The sequence below is a fragment of the Nestor notabilis genome, unplaced genomic scaffold (assembly GCF_000696875.1).
Source record: "Nestor notabilis isolate BGI_N333 unplaced genomic scaffold, ASM69687v1 scaffold345, whole genome shotgun sequence".
In the NCBI taxonomy this organism is placed as follows: domain Eukaryota; kingdom Metazoa; phylum Chordata; class Aves; order Psittaciformes; family Psittacidae; genus Nestor; species Nestor notabilis.
Window position 1 is genome coordinate 40,959 of NW_009929555.1, and position 7,983 is coordinate 48,941.

The 7,983-nt window shown below is 42.3% G+C and overlaps 1 protein-coding gene across 5 annotated transcripts in view; it reads left to right on the plus strand.

Moving 5' to 3' along the window:
• Window positions 1-7,983, plus strand: part of ELAVL4 (ELAV like neuron-specific RNA binding protein 4) — a 39,555-nt gene that overhangs the window by 23,329 nt on the left and 8,243 nt on the right. The window lies entirely within an intron of this gene.

Below are 7,983 nucleotides of genomic sequence, written 5' to 3' on the forward strand. Positions count from 1 at the left end.
AAATTATCTGAAACTGCTTTGATCATATTTGAATGCTGGCTTTCGATTTCTACCATTTTCTTAATTTTTATTCTGCACTTAAGCTCTGTTCCAAAGCCAAAAATGTTAAAGAATATAAAAAGAGAAATTTTATTTCTGAAAAAACTGGTAATTTCGTACCTTGCAAAAAAAGGATACTGTATGGTCAGTGCTTCAGTTGTACTTACCCTTTCTCAGTCAAGATTTCGGTTAGGATGAAGTGGTGTTCCCTAAAGAAAAAAGATCCTGTGCATCTCTAAGGATTATTTCAAGCAAGTTCTCCCTTGATCTGTTTGATTAGTGGGGAGCAAAAGTCAGGAGTTGAATGTTACGCAAGTGGTGGAGTGGCTGCATGGATTACATAGAGAAGGTTTTTTCCAAACCTCCCTTGGACAAACGAGGTTACATCCTGTAGATATGTATGTGGGCCACATATCAAAATGCTCACAGTGTGGTTTTGTAGAGTCAAAGAGAAAAACTTACAGGAGTAGGTAAGGCAAAGCAGCAAAATCTACTGTCTTATCTACTGCTGCAGGTGGCAATACATTGCTTGGACTCAGCAGTTCCCGCTCACAGTGAAAAGTTGAGCAGTAAGTTGCTTTCCAAATTGCTTTTAAAGGCACATTATCAGGAAAAAACATAGTATTTTGAAAGTACTAACCTGTCTTTTAAATACTTTATTAAAAACTGAGTAGAACTTGAAAAATTTAGACCAGATTTTAATGCAGCACTTTCATATTTTGACCATTATTCAGTGTTAGCGAAGGCACTACATTTCTTGTCCTAAGCACTTACGTAGCTTTGCCTCTATGTTTTTTTTGTGAGCCAGAGAAATGCTATTATATTCATAAGATTCCAAGGTTACAGAAAACATAACCTACAAAAAGGCCTCCAAAAACTTCTTTTTTTTTTTTCCCTAATTCAGTATATATTTTACAAATACAAGTGCTTTAGGGTTTTCATGCTTATTATTAGCCAGTAGAGTTTCATAGAACACATGACATTTTGTTGCGCTCTTGAAAGCTGTTTAATAATAAGCAAAGAAATTGACCTAACTGACATGCACAGGAGCAGCATAATTTCTTCAGTGATTGGGAAGACGTGTGTACAAAATTGTGAAAACAAAATTGTTTTCAGGTAAGTGTTTATGCAGCTGCCTAAAACCAACCCAAGGGTGCCTTTTATTCAAATAGCAAAGCTCTGGACACATGGACATCTAACTAGCAGTTTCCAACCCAATTTTTAATTGCAGAATTGCATGTGATTACCTCCCCTTAGCCCTTTGGGGTTCTTTTTGTATTTTTAATTATGTTTTGCTCTTGGAAACCTTCATAAATTAGGTCTGGTACTGTGTGATGGGGATGGAGGTTTCCCGATGTTCATGCTGAGCAGTGAATCATGCGGGTTTGCTGCTCCTGGCAGCATCCATGTCGCTGGAGATGTCCCTGGTTTCCAAAAGGTTCCAAAGCAAGGAGAAATCGTGCTCTGCACTGCTGAAGTCTCCTAGCTCGCCTGTTGCCCCCCACACACCCTTTTCCAGCATCTCACTGTGATTCATTATAAGGTTGAAGTATTTTAATTCGTGGAATTACTATATGTAATTACCAGAGCAGATTACTTTAGCTAGATGCCCTTTACAGTTATTAAAAATGCACTTTTGGTGCATTAAAAAAGCCTGTCTCAAAAGAACATATAGGAAGGGATTTGGTGGCATATAGTTCTGTAGGCTGAAAAATATTAAATACTAGAATAACATTGAGCTGGAAAAGTACCGAGCATTACTTTACTCTGTTTTTTTCTCGAGTGTGGTTAGGTTTTATGTCCTAGAATGAATCTGTGATGTCCTGTTGATGGATAGGCTGAACCTTGGCCTCTGCCCGCATACACTGCGTAGCTGCAGCCCTGCAGGTAGTGTTTCTCAGCCTACCTTTTGTTTGGAAGGTATTTTTGATGGAAAGTTGAAATGAATAATCTGTGAAAGCCCTTTTACTTTACAGGGCAAATTACTTGTGTTTGCCAAGGTCACCTTGGCCGTGCTGGCTGTGTCCATCTCCTTGCTCAAATAGTCATGAGCTCTGCTGTTGCTTGCACCTAGACTGAACATGGGCTGGCGCTGGGGCATCAGATTTGCACTCGTTTTTGACCCCACAGGGCTTAATTCGTGTTTAAATATATATATATTCTACATGTGTCCTCAAATCCTATACTTTTCACTTCTGTAACATTTTCGTGGCAGCTTAATGTTCTCTCTCTCCTGATGCCTTGCAAAACAGCCATGCAGTCACAGGAGGAACTGGTTTTACAGCAGGATCAGCAAAACATCTAGGCACAGCCTGCTCTCAGATGTGCGGACTAAAATAACTCCAGAAATGTTCTTTTTATTATTTCATTGTTACAATAAATAATCCCTTTTCAGTGCAGCAGCAAAAATATTTATGTGCAGTTTATTGAAGTCAGTGACGCCCGTTCAAGTCAAAGTTGAGAGATGACTATTTACAGAATACCTGTTTGGGGAAAGCATTGAAGGAAGTCTTATGCATTTGGTCGTAATAGGTGGTACACGTTATGTTCCTCCTCAGCTGATCATAGTGCATCTCTTATTTACGCCATTTCGTAGCAGCAGCAGCATTTTGTGAGGGAGAAAGGCTTCACTTTATTTTTACAGCTAAAGCTTGACATAATTCAACAAAACAGCTTAGAATGAGGGAAGATACAGCCTGCGTTGAAATAAATATATATTCCAGAAATTTAATCTATTTTTAGAAATTAAATTTGCCCATCCATAAAAGCATATGAAAGGTCACTGCTGCTGTTGAAGATTGCCTGGCAATTCAGTTGCAAATATCAGAAGCAAAATAAGAAGTGTGATGCATGGGGTACAGATTGTTTCAACTGCACTGCTTTGCCCTGGAAAAAGGACGATGACTGAAAGGATGCGAAGGAAGCGTTACATGGGGATTCAGGTGACCTGGCTTCGTGTTGGGGGACGCTGGAACAAGGGTGAAACAGAGTTTTGAAAGGAAGTTTGAAATCTAAAAACAGCCGGTGATCCCCTGAAGTGCAGTTTTGTGTCCCATCTCCTTCCTTTTCTCTGTTGCCTGAGAAATAGGTATTTTTTCCTTTCTTCTCTGGCAGGAGCAGGCAGAATGCGATGACACTGGCGGAGCAAAGGGAGAAGTCTCTGGTGAGGGGAGAATGAATCTGGGTTCTCTGAGCCCTTGATGCTTTCCAGTTTTTAAATCCATCAGATCTATCAGATGTTGTGTTCAAGGCCAAGTTGGACGGGGCGTGAAGCAACCTGGTCTGGTGGAAGGTATTCCTGCCCATGGCAGGGGGTCAGAACTGGATGAGCTTTAAGGTCCCTTCCAACCCAAATCGTTCTATGATAAAATACCGAACAGATAGGATTATTTCTGTCTGGTCTGAGGCTTTCTCTAATTCTTCTAGTTTTCAGTTAGTAAGTAACATGGAATATAGCTACTGCTGTTTAAACACTTCTGATTGTTGAAAGTGTTTATTTCTGCTTTATTCTCCCATTTTGATCAATAGGATTGGATGGTCCTAGTTCAATATACAAGCGAGTAGGGCTGTGGGAGAAAGTACTCAAGAGTTTTCTGGAAATGAAGTAGTAACATTGCTGCTCAAAGATCTTGCTATTTATCTTGGTCTCTCAGGCGTTTTTCGAAATGCCAGATATTTCTACAAGATTCAGGCTCTAAATCTGTCCATGTTAATTCTTGTAATTGTCCGCAAAAAGACAAACTATCTTGTCACTGTAGGGTAACCAAATAACAGCAACCTCAGAGTTCTCCATTGTACAAAGTCATTTGTCAAAAAGATTGCCTTCCAGTCACGCTCAGCAGGGAAGGAGGCATGGGAAGCATCAGACAGAGAAGGAGGAAGGCTGCGGCAGCAAGCGGTGGGGAAGAGAGGCATCTTCTGCACCCCATCCCAAACTGCTTGGGATGTCACAGAGAGGGCTTAGGTGTTCTGTGAGGGAGATGAGGTGGAGGGTTTGGGGGGTGGAAAATACTGGGAGGAGCTGAACATGTGGGATGTGGCAATGAGGGATTTGCATTTTCAAGTTGCCCCATGTATGCAGTTGCTTTGGGCCCCCCATGTGTACAGGGACACAGTGTGATGTCTGATGTCGGCCTTCAGACGTCATCTGCCTTCACATGTCCTTGGCTGCGTTTTCCCCCAGGTCCAGCAAAGCTTTGCAGAGGGGAGAGGTGTGAAAGAGTATGCACTGCTTTCCTTCCCCAGAAATTCAGATTACAGCCATTTGGAACCTGCAGATTTGGGATGTAGTTGCTCTATAGTTCCTCTTAAAATTTAAGCGATGGCTTGTTCTGTTTTGTGGTAGCTCAGAGTTAGTCAAGGAGGAGTCATTAGCTGTGACTACTGCACCCTGGGACAAAGCCTTAGACAAGAAACTTTAAAAATGCCACAGACCTGGAAAGCCTCAACTAAGTTTACTTTGTTTTTGCTCTTCAGGAGCCTCTGTCTCCATAACCTTTTGGATCTTTGTAGTGCTTGTTAACAAATCCTCTTCCACCCTTAGTGCCTGTAGTGATGCTGCAGTTCAAAGGACCTCTCAGAGCTGCATTTTAAAGTTCAAATTTGGCTCTGCTGCTTTCAGCAGACACCAGAGAGTCTTAATCTGTTAGTTTTGGGCATTTTCTCTTAATCGAGTTTTCTTTTAACTGCTTCAGTTTTACCAATGAGTCCTTTTCATCCCCCAGAGCCAGAGCAATTATTTCTCTTAGCCATGCTCTTGATACAGCCGGAGTGCTTCTAGGTTATCTGTGGATGTCTTTCCTGAAATGATGGGGTAGACTGTTGTATCTTACCTGCAATCATAATTAATCCCAGTAAAATGGCATTGAATTGCTCAGCAGTAAAGTGCATTGTCACTCCCCTCTATCCGCTAGCCAAGGGCTTGGAGAAGAGAAAAGACAAAGCAGTGCAAGTGATGGATATGAAAATATTCCAGACTCGGGACCAGAGAGCATTTGTGTGTGCTTGTTATGACAAAGCATGGCAGGTTTTCTTAAATCTCTGGTTTTGCACAGAAGTAGGGCATGGATGAGGGCCTGGAAGTGGTTGTGGGAAACATCTCTTCTGGCCATAGCCCGTCCTTTGGTGTTAAGCACATTTTACTTCTAGTTCCGTATCTGTGTGAAACAACTAAGATTGTGCTTATTACACATGTCAAGCTCTTTGAGCGGTTGTGTTAAAGCACTTCCAGTGTGTACCAGTGGAATAAGAGGCAGCAAGTGAAGTAAGGGTCGTCCCTATTTTACACGTTTGGACCTCAGGCAGGAAAAAAGCAAAGTGACTCACCCCAAAAGGCATCCTACATCTTGGAGTGTGTCACGCAGAGAGATGAAGTCTTTCAGAATTGAGGTCACCAAGAAGTTTTCAATGTTAGACAAACTCTTTTGAAAGCTGCCCAGGTAGTCACTTAGCACCAACTGCACCATATCTGCTCGTGGCTGGAGAGATGTCCCAGGGATTGCAGGTACCATCGGTAGGTGGTTTGGTGGCCCGTGGATGCCTGTGCTGCCGTGCAGAAGTAGAACCAGGCTTGTGACTAGTGTCAGGTTCACCGGGTGAGTAGCGGTAGATGCAGATCAAGACATACATCTCCTTGGGAGAAGTTTTGGTTGTGAAAGACGTGAGCTGCTAGGTAGTCAGCAGCTGTTTAGACAGTTGCAGGGTGGCTGAGCTGGCAGAGCACATCCTTCAGGGAAGGATGGTGCTGTTCCTCCTCAGAGCATGTTGGATTTGAGTTTTGGGATGAGGCTTCTAGAAATGGACTTAATGTTTGAAAAGTCCAGGATTAGCGTGTGATCTGAAGGCGTCTTTTAGATGAGCAGCAGTGTGGTGGTTAAATGTCAGTCTTTAAATGGTTGCTGTTACACGTCCAGTACCTCATGTCTATAAGACAAATGGGATGCGTTCATGCCTCTGGGTGCCTTTGCTGTGGGCTCTGGCTTGGAAAGACCAGACTGCTTCCATTTACCTTCTGAAGAGTCTCAAGGTCTGAAATTTTTCAGAAAGTTTTCTATGTGGCAAAACGGGTCAGAAATCAATAGGGAAGATAATTACTTTAACTTGGAGATATTTTCTGTGCTCCCAAACAGATCTGTGCGTTACCATGGAAGATATGAAATGCTGGACCTCATGACTCTGCATTAGTGTTTGGAGACAGTGGTGCAGACTCTTGAAATGGCTGTTTACACCAAATAGAAGCCCTTACACATTTCAATGTCAGATGAGAAATATCCTGGCAAAAGATTTTCACAGTTAATATATAAATTTATAGAAACTAACATCAGAGGCCAGCAAGCCATAAAATAAATTGTGCAATATTTTATTATCTTCCTTGCAAATTGAACTGAAGAACTCCTAAATGATCTTACACAGCAAAATAATTCAGTTTGACCTCCAACTGTCATACAGGCGGACAAACACTTTAATGCTGAGAAATGCCTGGGTCAGACAGTAGTTTGGTGCTCTCCAGCTGATTTATTTGAATTTCTTTGTGGTGGCTAGGATTTCCATATTCTTTCCTTTTTCAGCACACAGTTTCATTATAGGGCACTAACACTGCCGTGAGCAAGAAAATCATTCTTAAGTGTGAATATAAAGAATTAATGCAGTATCCTCACCCAGCACTTTGTAGTTTTCAGTACTAAAATGGGAGCTGGTTTTGGCTCCCATTTTAACTTTCACAGCACAAGTTACTTCTGGTCTAGTGGAGGGCCAGGGTGGGCGATTTCTTCCTTTGATAGCTAATACATGGGAAGACATCCCATCCTCAGAACTAACCGAATAATGGCTTTGAAAGCAGGATGGCACAGCCTAACTGATCGATTTGTCATTGGCTGACCTGAGAGGGAACATGAAAAAGATTCAAAAGCAGATAAATAATTGACATCGCCAGCCTTGAGTCCATTCAGCTCACAACCTTTTCTCCTTGCTTTTAAAGACAGATGAGTTGCTTTTGGCAGCTTCTTTCTTTGGCCCAGGCTCCCCTGCAACCTGAATGTTTGATTGCAAGAGGAAATAAGAAGTAGACCTGAGCGGCGATAGGTGTTTACATGTGATTTGAGTGTGTGTAGTCTCCCCTTTCTGTATGTGTCTGCAGGGCCTACAAGAGCAGAGCATTTTCTGTATGTAGAAATATATATATAAAATGTCAGGCACTTGGTGCTCTGGGAAGCAGTGTTTTTTGCATATCCCAGTGCTTTTCATCTTTCCTGTAATGTGGCATTTGGTTAATGAATGTGCCAGAGTGAGAAAACCCAAAGGAAACCCCTGGCTGTTTTCCCAGGAACTTTATTAATTTTGCAGCTCTCGGTTTTGAGGAATAGGTAAGGTCCCTACCCCCAACTCCAGAGAGGCTCTTAAGTGTTTTTTAAACTGTTATTCCTGAAGTAGGTTAAACTGTAGGTGTCTGAACCCTTTGAGTACCCTCTCAAGGTAAGGCATTTGCAGAGTGGGAGAGAGTCTGCTTTTCCGAATGCCCTGGCACAGGGTGTAAGTGAAAAGCCACTGACATGAGACCACCCAACCAAGCACAGTCAAAAACAGTGATTTTAAGCAAAAGCACAGTGCAGTTATCCCTGGTTTCCCCAAGCACCTGGCTTGATCTTAGTTATATAAAAGTCAGGTGGTGCCATGTGTATTCTGGTCCTGCAGTACCAGGGGTGTTAGGGACCAGCAGTTAAGTGACTTATATGCTGCACCCTGTCAGGAGCTCATGGGCTGTGAGGTCCTGAATTGCTGAGGCACAAAATAGTTTCCACTCCAGTATCCATCTCCTTTTCAGCGCTGATCTCAGCACCTGAATGTTTCTCTGGTCGGGAAGTCTGCTTGTGCCTTGTGCTGAGTGCCTGAGCTTGCCTCAGTTGATGCAAATTTTTTATCTAACTTCTTTCACACATTTCTTTCCCT